Genomic DNA, 13,154 nt, shown 5'->3' on the forward strand with positions numbered 1-13,154 from the left:
ATCTGCAAAGGTAAACCCGAACCTTGTTTTTACGTAATTTTCTAGTGCTTAAATAGGATTAAAAATCCATAAAATATTCGTGGTAGCTTAGAAAATTACGATTCTTTTTGCAATAGCTTAGTAATATTGCTAAGGACCGCGGGGCAAAGTTTTATAATTTTTAGAGCTTGTTTGGGCAGTTTTTGCAAAAATGATCAATAATAAGGACTAAATTGAAATTTTGCGTATTGTGATGGATGACTGATTTGATGGGCCCAGGAGGGGCTGTGTGATATGATTGAACTGTTGATATATGGATTGTGAGTATAGAAGTGTGTTTTGAACCCTTTTGCAGGTTGGGTAGGTCCTAGGTATAGGGGAGACTCTGCCGGATTTTCGGCACGACTTAGGACGTAATTGGTCTTTTTCTTTGTTTGTATTGAGTCAGATTGTATTAAATAATTGTAATATAATTGTCAGGTGAGCCGGGACAGCCTTCTTCCTCCGCCCAGCCGCCACAGTGATTGTCGTCAAGTCTGTGAGTAAAATATTAATTTTAATTGTAATTTCGATATTATTATATGTTTAGCATGCCCATGCATCACTTATATGCATATATTTATTTAGTTAAACTCTAGGCACGATTTATGTTGCATTCATAACTGTTAATATGCCATGGATGTTGTTGTGGTAATTTGGAGCAGTGTGCGTGCGTTGGCGTGCGTGTGATGTGGTGTGGACTATGGATAGGACGGGGTAGTCACGGCTTGAGTAATTCGCTGGGACCCGTTCCTTCGAGGGGTAGTCACGGCTTGAGTAATTCGCTGGGACCCTCGATTTGGTTATTAAGTGGAAGTCCGAGCTTGAGTAATTCGCTGGCACCAGGTTGGATTTAAGAGAGCTGTATAGGGGATCAGCTCCCATATGTTATGATTGATACTAAAGGGTGTGTGAGTGCTCCAAATTACCTTTTTGATGTTATGATGTGAAAATGTTGTTTATGTTGCATTTCACTCTACAGGGTGCATTAGTTCAGATAGTTATAGAGATTATAGTTAAGATTGATATTTTACTCTCTGAGTCGAACGCTCACTCCTGTTCAAAAATTTTTACAGGCCACAGGAGGATATTTATTCTGGGTTAACCTGCTTTTATACTTCGCAAGTTGTTTATCGATATTTGTGTAATTTTATTTACTCCTAGAATTTCTACATGTGTTAGCAGTAATTATTTGAATTTGGTCTGTAATATTATATTCATGTTGGACCTGTAAACTTAATATTTTAAGTCTGTTTTGATGGATTGGATGAGGGAGCTGAGCTCCCATTTATTATTATGTTGATGAGTATGTGGAGGGTGAGCCGAGCTCCCAATGGATGGTTTATTGTGTTTACAGTCGGGTGAGTCGAAACTCCCGTTGGAAAGTCCATTTTATGGCCTGACTGTCCGCTTGTTTTCTTGAATTTGGGCCCAATGGGCCTTAGAGTTGGGTTAATGAATAGTTAGGCTTACTACGGGCCTCGGGGCTTTAGGTCGCTGTGTCCTAGTCTGGTCCGCCCATAGGTTGGGTCGTGACAAATGTGGTATCGAGCTTAGGCTCCATTCTTAGGGAATGTTGTCTAAAGTGTTGGGAAGAGTCTACTAGAGTCACATGCGAAATATAGGGTCCACATTCGTCTTGCATTGTCATCTTTGCTTCTAGTTTCGCTCCATATGTTATGTATAAATATGAGTCTATAGAGTGTGTAATGAGCGCTTTGAATTTTTGTGGGCTAATGTCACTGAATTTCAGAAAATGCGTAGAAGGTGAGAGCTGCCACTACACTGTAACGATGTGTCCGACGAGGTGTCAAGCAGATGAGGCGCCCGCCAGGAGGCGGGTAGGAGGCCTAGAGTCGCTCAAGTAGAGGAGCAACACCCCGACTGAGATCAGTCCTTTATGGCACAGGGTCCCATGGACCCCATGGCAGCTACTCTAGCTGGTCTACAGAGAACCATCGACATGATGGCCCAGTATATGGTCCACCCTCCACAGCAGCAGCAGTCCACCGCACCAAGAGGGGAACCGTACAAACAGATCATAAATTTTAAGAAGTTGGTGCACGGTACTTATGATGTGTCGACGATGCATATCGGTTTGGATTCTCGCAGACAGCAGAGCAATTACCTGATTGGTGATAGAAGATTGATAGAGTGTGTGCGGATGTCATGGGGCCTATGCCTAGACAATGGATGAATGACTACGTGTTACCCGGATGGAGGGTTTGACATGGGCTCGGTTGTGGAACTTTTATCAATCGGTTTGTGCGAAAGCTTCAGAGATCGAAGCGTGGGCCTTTGAGGCCTTAAGACGTAATGGCAGTGCAGAGATGAATATGCTCTGCACTCGAATTGAGCAGATATGCCTCTACAAGCAGAGCTACGAAACTATGAAGGTGAAGAGGTTCCTAAAGGGGCTTGACAGAGGTATGCGAACCTGCCATGATGTCGGATCGCTTTTGATGTGGTGGTTGATCGAGCTGCATGCAGATTGAGATTAGCTATGCCGTGGATGACAATGGAAGAGCAAAGAAAAACAGAGCGAGGGTTCTCGTGTGTCCCTTCCATGGGTACTCCTGACGGTGGTGGCCGTGGTAATTACAGAGGAAAGGGTAGGAGCAAGAGAAGTGGTTTCGCATACGCACCACGAGGATCTGCACTGTGGTACGGATCCAAAGAAGGGTCACAGCTGGGTACATCGCCTGGTCCAGTTTAGGATCCTCCTTGGCACCTTGTGCACAGTGTGGAAGAGGACATTCAGACCTTGTTTGATGGGATCAGAGTATGCTTCTGTGTGGCCAACAGGTCACTTTGCTAGAGAATGCCCCATGTTCACGAGCCACGATGGGGTCACAGGTTCTGCGAATGTTCCTCGATTGTATCCGGTGCTTCCAACATGGCGGTGATCGATCGAGCAAACAGGCCGAGGACAAGGGGGACGTGGATTTGGAGGCGGTCAGAGGTAGAAGTCGAGATCGTGGTTCCGCCACTCGGTAGGGGTCAAGCTCGAGTTTTCACCCCGACCCACCGGGATGCTCAAGCTTCAAATGCGCCAGGCGTGTATTCTTCTGGTCTGTTTTTATGAGGCTCGTGTTTTAATAGATCCGGGTGCTACGCACTCATTTGTCTCCCCTGTGTTTGCCATGAGGTTGGGTAGAAACCCTACAACTTTAGAGTGCCCTTTGTCAGTAGCTACCCCACTTAGTGAAAACATAGATGTAGATATGGTTTTTCCGGGTAGCCCAGTGGTAGTGGATGGAAAGATCCTCCCAGCAGACTTGGTTCCTCTACCAGTAATGGATTTCGATGTAATCCTGGGGATGGATTGGTTGGCAACTCATTTTGCCACCTTAGACTGCAGGAACAAAAAGGTGTATTTCCACATACCTGGTGTGGAAGAGTTTAGCTTTGATGGTGACAGGAGCGTGGCTCCGTATAATTTGGTGTCAGCAATTAGTGCTAGAAAAATGTTGAGGCGTGGATGCCAAGGGTATTTGGCATTGGTGAGAGATACCTCTGTAGAAGGTGTCAGCATGGAAAATGTTCCTGTTGTCAGAGAATTCATGGATGTCTTCCCTGAAGAGCTTCCAGGGTTGCCACCAGGAAGGGAAATAGAGTTTTGCATTGATGTTGTGCCGGGTACAAACCCCATATCCATGCCACCTTACAGGATGGCACCAGCAGAATTGAAAGAGCTGAAGGAGCAACTACAGGAGCTTTTGGACAAGGGTTTTATACGTCCGAGCACTTCACCGGGTGCTCTGCTTTATTTGTGAGAAAGAAGGATGGGTCATTGAGGTTGTGTATCGACTACGCATACCGAACAAGGTGATCTGAAGAACAAGTATCCACTTCCTGATCGATGATTTGTTTGATCACCTCCAAGGGGCTAGATTCTTTTCCAAGATAGACTGCGATCGGGCTACCATCGCTTGAGAATCAGGAATGAGGACGTGTCCAAAACGGCTTTCAGGACAAGATATGGTCATTATGAGTTCTTGGTGATGTCTTTTGGACTCACTAATGCACCAGCAGCCTTCATGGACCTGATGAACAGGGTGTTCAAGCCATTTTTGGACCGTTTTGTCATCGTATTTATAGATGACATTTTGGTGTACTCTCGGACCGAGGAAGAACACGTGTGGCACTTGAGGATGGTGTTGCAGACTTTGAGGGAGCACCAGCTATACGCTAAATTTTCGAAATGTGAATTTTGGCTAGAAAGCATCTCATTCTTGGGACACGTGGTTTCTAGAGACGGTATTCAAGTGGATCCCAAGAAAATTGAAGCTGTAACTGATTGGCTTAGGCCTACAACAGTCACTGAGGTGCGAAGTTTTCTGGGTTTAGCTGGCTACTACAGGCATTTTGTACAAGATTTCTCCAGGATAGCGGCTCCCCTAACTAAGTTGACCAGGAAGAATGTTCCATTCATTTGGACAGATGACTGTGAGGTGAGTTTCCAGAAGCTTAAGGAGTGTCTAACCACTGCCCCTGTGTTGACACTACCTGTGAGTGGTGAAGGATACACCGTGTATTGTGACGCCTCCAGAGTTGGCCTAGGGTGTGTGTTGATGCAGAATGGAAAGGTAGTGGCTTATGCTTCAAGGCAGTTGAAGAGGCATGAGCAGAACTACCCCACCCATGATTTGGAAATGGCGGCTGTAATCTTTGCACTAAAAATCTGGAGACACTACCTGTATGGTGAAGCGTGCGAGATATACACCGACCATAAGAGTTTGAAGTACATCTTCCAACAGAGGGACTTGAACTTGAGACAGAGGAGATGGATGGAGCTTCTGAAAGACTATGATTGCACCATCCAGTACCACCCTGGGAAGGCCAATGTTGTGGCAGATGCTCTGAGCAGAAAATCTTCTGGCAGTTTGGCGCACATTTCAGCAGAGAAGAGACCGTTGATTCAGGAAGTACATGAGTTGATGGATCAAGGTTTAATCCTAGATCTGTCAGATGAGGGGGTGTTGTTGGCTCACTTTTCAGTGAGGCCAGACTTGAGGGACAGAGTTAGAGTTTCCCAGCACAGAGACCAACAATTGATGAAGATCATAGAAAGAGTACAACAAGGTGAAGGTGGTGAGTTTGGGTTTGCCAATGATGGCGCCCTAGTGCAAGGTTCTAGGATATGTGTGCCCGATGTGGACAATCTCAGAAATGAAATCATGCAAGAGGCACACTACACACTTTACAGTGTCCATCCAGGTTCCACCAAGATGTACCATGATGTGAAAGATAGCTATTGGTGGAATGGCATGAAGAGAGACATCGCAGACTTTGTGTCCAAGTGCTTGACTTGTCAGAAGGTGAAGTTTGAACACCAGAGACCGTCAGGGAAGCTGCAAGAGCTCCCTATCCCAGAATGGAAGTGGGAAATGATCACTATGGATTTTGTGACTGGGTTGCCTCGTACCACGCGAGGATATGATTCGATATGGGTAATTGTAGACCGCTTGACCAAATCAGCTCACTTCTTACCTGTGAAGACTACATATTCTGTGGCACAGTATGCCCGGCTCTACATTCGAGAAATAGTCAGATTACATGGAGTTCCGGCTTCCATAATATTTGACAGAGGGCCCCAGTTCACTTCTCGGTTTTGGAGAAAGTTGCAGGAGGCACTTGGCACACAGTTGAACTTCAGTACAGCCTTCCACCCTCAGACAGACGGACAGTCCGAAAGGACAATCCAAACACTGGAAGACATGCTTCGCATGAGTGTCTTGGATTTTGGAGGTCAATGGGATGAGCAGCTAGCTTTGGTGGAGTTTGCCTACAACAACGATTATCACTCCAAAGATAGGGATGGCACCCTATGAGGCACTATATGGAAGAAAGTGTAGGTCTCCTCTGTGTTGGACAGAAATGGGGGAAGAAAGGGTGCATGATGTAGACCTAGTGCAGTACACTTCAGAGGTAGTTCCTTTAATCGTGGAACGATCGAGGACAATTTTCAAGAGATGTAAGAGTTATGCAGACCCCAGACGGAGGGATGTGGAGTTTGCAGTGGGCGACTATGTATTCCTGAAGGTATCTCCAATGAAGGGAGTCATGAGATTCGGAAAGAAGGGCAAGTTGGCACCTCGGTATATCGGACCTTTTGAGGTTACTGATAGAGTTGGAGCAGTTGCCTACCGGTTGGAGCTACCACCCAACCTTTCTCACGTTCATCCCGTGTTTCACATCTCCATGCTCAGGAAATACATTCCCGATCCTTCTCATGTAATCGCACTAGGATGTGATAGAGCTAAAAGAAAATTTGACATTTGAGGAGCACAGAGCCATAGTGGACTACCAAGTGAGACAGCTGAGATCAAAACAGATCCCTATGGTTAAGGTTTTGTGGAGGAGTCAGTCGGTGGAAGAGTGCACCTGGGAGTCAGAACGGGACATGCGTAGCAAGTACCCTTATTTGTTCAATGTATAATCATGTGCTTTATTCTGCCTTGTGTAAAAATTCGAGGACGAATTTTCTGTAAGGGGGGAAGAATGTAACACCCCGAAATTTTAATTTTTATGAGCATTTTGGTATTTTAATTTTATTTAAATTTTAGGAATTTTTGAGATTTTTCGATTTTAAAAATCGGGTTCGATTTTCCAAAATATAAACTTTAATGATTTTTAAAAATTAATTTAAAGACCACGTGGCAAAACTAAAAATATATTTGGAGTCTACGTATTTTTCTCGAGTTTTACGAATTTTTGAAATTTTTGGACCTCGTTTTGGTCCCCGAGGCGCAGTAAAAATTCAAAATTTTGTATTTCGAATCGAACCGCCGAATCGAACAGATCGGATCGGACCGGTCGAATCGGACCTACCCTTTTCCTTCTTCCTTTTTCTTTCCCGCGCGTCCCTCTCCCTTTTCTCTCGCTTTCTCTCTCCTCCTCGCCACGCCCGGCGCCTCCCCTGCGTCCTCCCCGCCGCGCCCTCCCGGTAGTCGGCCGTGAACGGCCGCGAAAACGCGCGATCCTCTGCGGCCGCGCCAGCCGACTTCCTCGGCCAAATCCGCCGATCCGCCACCAATTGGACCGGGTCTTGTGTCCAAAATCATCTACTCGGCGAGAGCTTTCCATAGACACCAAGAACGCCGAAATCCATCGAGCGGATTGTCCGATTTTTGCTCGGGAAGATTTTAGCCCATTTCGACTTTTGGGCTAGATTTCTCGAAAACCGTGAATCCCACGAGAAAATCGAGGCCACCAGCACGCTCCATTCGTCGAGAGCTTCGCAACGACATAAATTTCGAATTTTTCCGACACCGTTTTTCGGTGGGTCCCACGGAACTTTGCAGTATATTTTCGAGCATTGAATGAGCTTAGAAAATTCTGAAAAATTTATGTACTAACCCCCGTGTTATGGGCTTCGTGTAGGTATCCTCGATTCGCGGAAATTCGGCGATTGACCGGTTCGCAAATTTCGCCGCATGCACTTCACGGAAAAGTCTCGAATTGGGCCGAGGTTTTGGCTAGCCCCCATTGTCGACGTCCCGAGCGTTCTCAAGTCTGAATCGGCAAAGGTAAACCCGAACCTTGTTTTTACGTAATTTTCTAGTGCTTAAATAGGATTAAAAATCCATAAAATATTCGTGGTAGCTTAGAAAATTACGATTCTTTTTGCAATAGCTTAGTAATATTGCTAAGGACCGCGGGGCAAAGTTTTATAATTTTTAGAGCTTGTTTGGGCAGTTTTTGCAAAAATGATCAATAATAAGGACTAAATTGAAATTTTGCGTATTGTGATGGATGACTGATTTGATGGGCCCAGGAGGGGCTGTGTGATATGATTGAACTGTTGATATATGGATTGTGAGTATAGAAGTGTGTTTTGAACCCTTTTGCAGGTTGGGTAGGTCCTAGGTATAGGGAAGACTCACGGATTTTCTGCACGACTTAGGACGTAATTGGTCTTTTTCTTTGTTTGTATTGAGTCGATTGTATTAAATAATTGTAATATAATTGTCGTGTGAGCGATGACCTTCTTCCTCCACCCAGCCGCCACAGTGATTGTCGTCAAGTCTGTGAGTAAAATATTAATTTTAATTGTAATTTCGATATTATTATATGTTTAGCATGCCCATGCATCACTTATATGCATATATTTATTTAGTTAAACTCTAGGCACGATTTATGTTGCATTCATAACTGTTAATATGCCATGGATGTTGTTGTGGTAATTTGGAGCAGTGTGCGTGCGTTGGCGTGCGTGTGATGTGGTGTGGACTATGGATAGGACGGGGTAGTCACGGCTTGAGTAATTCCGGGACCCGTTCCGTCCAGGGGTACTCACGGCTTGAGGAATTCGGGACCCTCGATTTGGTTATTAAGTGGAAGTCCGAGCTTGAGTAATTCACCGCACCGGGTTGGATTTAAGAGAGCTGTATAGGGGATCAGCTCCCATATGTTATGATTGATACTACAGGGTGTGTGAGTGCTCCAAATTACCTTTTTGATGTTATGATGTGAAAATGTTGTTTATGTTGCATTTCACTCTACAGGGTGCATTAGTTCAGATAGTTATAGAGATTATAGTTAAGATTGATATTTTACTCTCTGAGTCGAATGCTCACTCCTGTTCAAAAATTTTTACAGGCCACAGGAGGATATTTATTCTGGGTTAACCTGCTTTTATACTTCGCAGGTTGTTTATCGATATTTGTGTAATTTTATTTACTCCTAGAATTTCCGCATGTGTTAGCAGTAATTATTTGAATTTGGTCTGTAATATTATATTCATGTTGGACCTGTAAACTTAATATTTTAAGTCTGTTTTGATGGATTGGATGAGGGAGCTGAGCTCCCATTTATTATTATGTTGATGAGTATGTGGAGGGTGAGCTGAGCTCCCCAATGGATGGTTTATTGTGTTTACAGGTCGGGTGAGTCGAAAACTCCCCGTTGGAAAGTCTATTTTATGGCCGGACTCTGTCCGTTTGTTTTCTTGAATTTGGGCCCAATGGGCCTTAGAGTTGGGTTAATGAATAGTTAGGCTTACTACGGGCCTCGGGGGCTTTAGGCTGGCCCAGGTCCTAGTGTCGGTCCGGCCCATAGGTTGGGTCGTGACATTTTTTTTCTTTTTTTTTTTTTTTTAAGAACACGCAAATAAGGGAATATAAGACTTATTGATCAATATTTACATTCACGTAATTGTTGATTAGAAAAAGTCTTGGCACGCTTGTGAACTCATGCACATGCATGTTCACAACTGATGTGAGAGCTTGAAGGCTTAGCGTTAACAAGTATGCCTACTAATCGCGAACCTCATTAAATCATTGGACCACATCGAAAATCAAGCTTTACCCTTCTCATAATTTACTTTTTTTTTTTTTTTAAAACGCTAACCTGATCTTGGTTTGAATTGAATTTGAAATTAGATTGTAATCGATAATGTTAAATTGATTAAAATTTATGAGATGAAATAAAATTGAAAATGTCTTGAGAAAATGTCGATTCCAGTCCTTTGAATCTTGAACTATATCGGAACAAAATCAACAATGTCTCGTCTCTGTGACATGTTGGTTTGTTCTCTTTGGTGACAGGTTTGAGTTTCTTGGTTTTCGTTTTTCTGTTTAGTGAATATGGCGAGCTCGACTGAAAATGATTGCCCACTGGAATCTATGTGCCAATAAATTTCATTGGATGACGATGATGAGAGGGACTTGACATTGGAAGAACTTTCTGGCGAGACTAGAGATGTGTGTGGTGACTGTAAATGGGGTCTGATTGGATGTTTGCGGCCATGAAGACCACTGGCGCACAGTGAAAAGCATTTGGGTTGAAGTTTGGACCTCTAGGGCCTCTTTGGATTAACCGTTGAATACAACTGATAGCTGTTAACTGATAGCTGTTACTGTTAATTGATAGCTGATAGCTAATTATAACTGTTTTATATTAAATGTTTGATAAAATTATATTTAGCTGTTACTGTTAATATGTGAAATGACTAATAAGGGTATATATCATATAATTTATTTTATTATTTAAATAAATATAAAATTATAAATTTATTACATTATATTATTTATTTTATTATTAAATTAAATATATAATTATTAAATTAATATATTATATTATTTAAATAAATATATAATTATTAATCTTTTATATTATATCATTTATTTTATTATTAAAATAAGAAAATAATTATTTTTTAAGATAATTAAATAATTTAAAAAATATAGATAAAATAATAAAATAATTATTCTTGTTAATACAAAAATTTATAATTAATTTTAAGTTTTTGGATATAAATAAATATTTTATATTTTATGTTATTAATAAAAAATATTTTAACAAAGTTGAAATTCATTAATTAAAATATTAAAATTACAAATAAAAAAAATAAAAAAATTAATAATATTAATTTTCAAGTTAAATAAAAAAGTATAATATGGTCAAAATAAAAAATAAAACCAGATCAGCTATCAGCTGATGAGAAACAGCTCTAAAAATAGAGCTGATACAAACTGCAGCTGATGGGTATCATATCAGTTGCCCATCAGCTATCAGCTCTATTTTTTTAAACTTGCCAAACACCACAATTTACCTATTTGGGTGTCTATCAGTTATCAACTGCACCTAACAGGTAAACCAAACACCCCCTTAATCATTAATAGGGAATGTTAGAACACATAATTATTAATAATTTTAATTTATATATATATTTTTTAATTTTAATATATAAAAATAATACAATATTTTAAAATTTTATTAATTATTATATATTTTATTTCTCAAACTTTTTAAAAATCTCATAATAAAAATATTTAAAATTTATTGTATATATAATATAGATATAAATATATGTAATTAGTATAAGTATATATAAATAATATATTGTAATTTACTTATAATAAATGACTACTTATTATAATATTAAAAGGATAACTATTAAATAATTTATAATTTATATATACATAATTAAATAATAATAATTTAATTATAATTTAAATTAATTATTATATTTTATTTTTATTATATTTTATTTCTCAAACTTTTTAAAGATTTCATAATAGAAATATTTAAAGTCAATCTCTATATAATATAAATATAAATATAAATATATGTAATAAGTATATATCTTATAATAATTATAATATTAAGAGAGTAATTATTTAAATAACTTATAATTTATGCATACATAATTGGAGCATTAATAATCTAATTATAATTTAAAATAATTAAATAATTAATTAATAAAAAATAAAAAAATAGAAAAAGTCACATAACAATATAATAAAGAATACCACACACAATATTATGAAAAATAATGTCGCGTAGTAACATTATAGAAATACTTTATTGTTTTATATTATAATTTAAAGCAGTTAAATAATTAATTAATAAAAAATAAAAAAATTAATAGAAAAAGTCACATGACAATATAATAGAGAATATCATTTGACAATATAACAAAGAATAATATCATGTGACAATATTATGAATTTTCCTATTTATATAAAATTTAACTCTATATTTTGCATGTAAGCTTTGTTTGTTTGGCGTATATAGAAAATATTTTTTTATAAAAATTGTTTTCTAAAGTATTAATTTCCCTTATTTGGTATAGCATTAAAATAATTGGAAAATATTTATTTATTTTTTAATTTAGTTGTTCTTTTTTATTACTTTACCAATTCCTTCTGTTTTAGTTTTGCCCAATTCTAATTTTTTTTCCTTTTTATTTATTTATTTTTAATATTGTAGACTAAAATTTGAATTCTCAGAATTTTAAATTTTTAAGAATAAATATATTAGTTGAATCTTAATATTCTCTCCATGAAGAATTCCACATTATGTAAATTTAATTAAATATAACTTTTCAAAAATAATTTATTAACTTTTTTCGAATTATTTATCATACTTTAATTTATCTTATTCTTGTATTATATTATATTTCTAACTAAATCAAAATATTTTATAGTAGTAAAAAATTTTTAAAAGATTAAAAATTCAAAATTTTTTTTTAAAATATTTAATAAAGATTGATTCCCTAGGTAGTAATTATTTAGTGAGAGTGGGACATGAAACACAGCGTTTGATTTGATTGGATTTTTTTTTTTAAAGAACAGTACAAGAGGGGCTAAGGACCCAGCCCATCCAAATAATACATAAAATAAAAAAAAAATAAAACCCAAAGGATGAACCCAGCCCAATACATTGCTCTAGAGAAATCCCCAGAAGCCGTCACCAAAGAAAACTTTCGGCGAAACTCCTTCAGGGTTTTGCTGCAACCCACCACCGGTAGAAAAGAAGGAAACACCGCATAAAGTGCCTACCCACATCCACCAGCACCACATCACAGCAGAACAAAAGCCAAAATACCGAAGCCTCAGTCAAGGCCAAGAACACAAAGGAAACAGTACAGACAAACCCAGCAATCCAAGGAGAGCACTCTAATAGCTATATCGTTAACCCCCTTTGCCGCCTGAGAAGACAACGAGCTCTTCCTTCTACCGAACATCCTGCACTGTAAACAATATTGAGGCTCTACCAAACAAGGATAGCTGAACCAAGCTTCTGATATGGGGCGCTGGATGATAACTGGTAACTAACACCTACAACCTTTTTAACCCCGGCCCGGTAACCATCGTCGGAAACCGCTCATTACTCCACCTCTTTGCTCCGGCCAAGATCACCCTCATAACCAACATCGAACCATAGATCTACAAAAGAACCCTCACAAGAAGCACAAAGATATGAAGCCAAACCCAAAAGATATATGCACTCCAACCTAGAGGTAGGGAGGGACTACCTACACTCTGGGTGTTGGGTAGGGAAGAGCGTTCCCTCACCCAGAGGAGGTGAGAAGGCCCTCAGAGGGCAGACATTCGACGGAAAGCTCGAGAGAAAAACTAGTCTAAAAAATGGAAAATATTATTTTCTTTAATATTTCTTTAAAAAATGGAAAAAATGGAATTTGGAACCAATCAAGCTCGTCTCGCTTTTTGAGTATAAACTAATTGAATTAGAGGGAATAAAATCTATTTTTTTAAAGGCACATTAACATGGAACCAACAAAATGAGAAAGAGAGAAAGGACAAACAATCAAGGAAAATAATGGAGTTGAACAAATATTGTCCAACAAAATAGTATAGATTCCATTTGATTAAAAGGCACATACT

This window comes from Hevea brasiliensis, chromosome 10 (assembly GCF_030052815.1).
Source record: "Hevea brasiliensis isolate MT/VB/25A 57/8 chromosome 10, ASM3005281v1, whole genome shotgun sequence".
NCBI classification, from domain to species: Eukaryota; Viridiplantae; Streptophyta; class Magnoliopsida; order Malpighiales; family Euphorbiaceae; genus Hevea; species Hevea brasiliensis.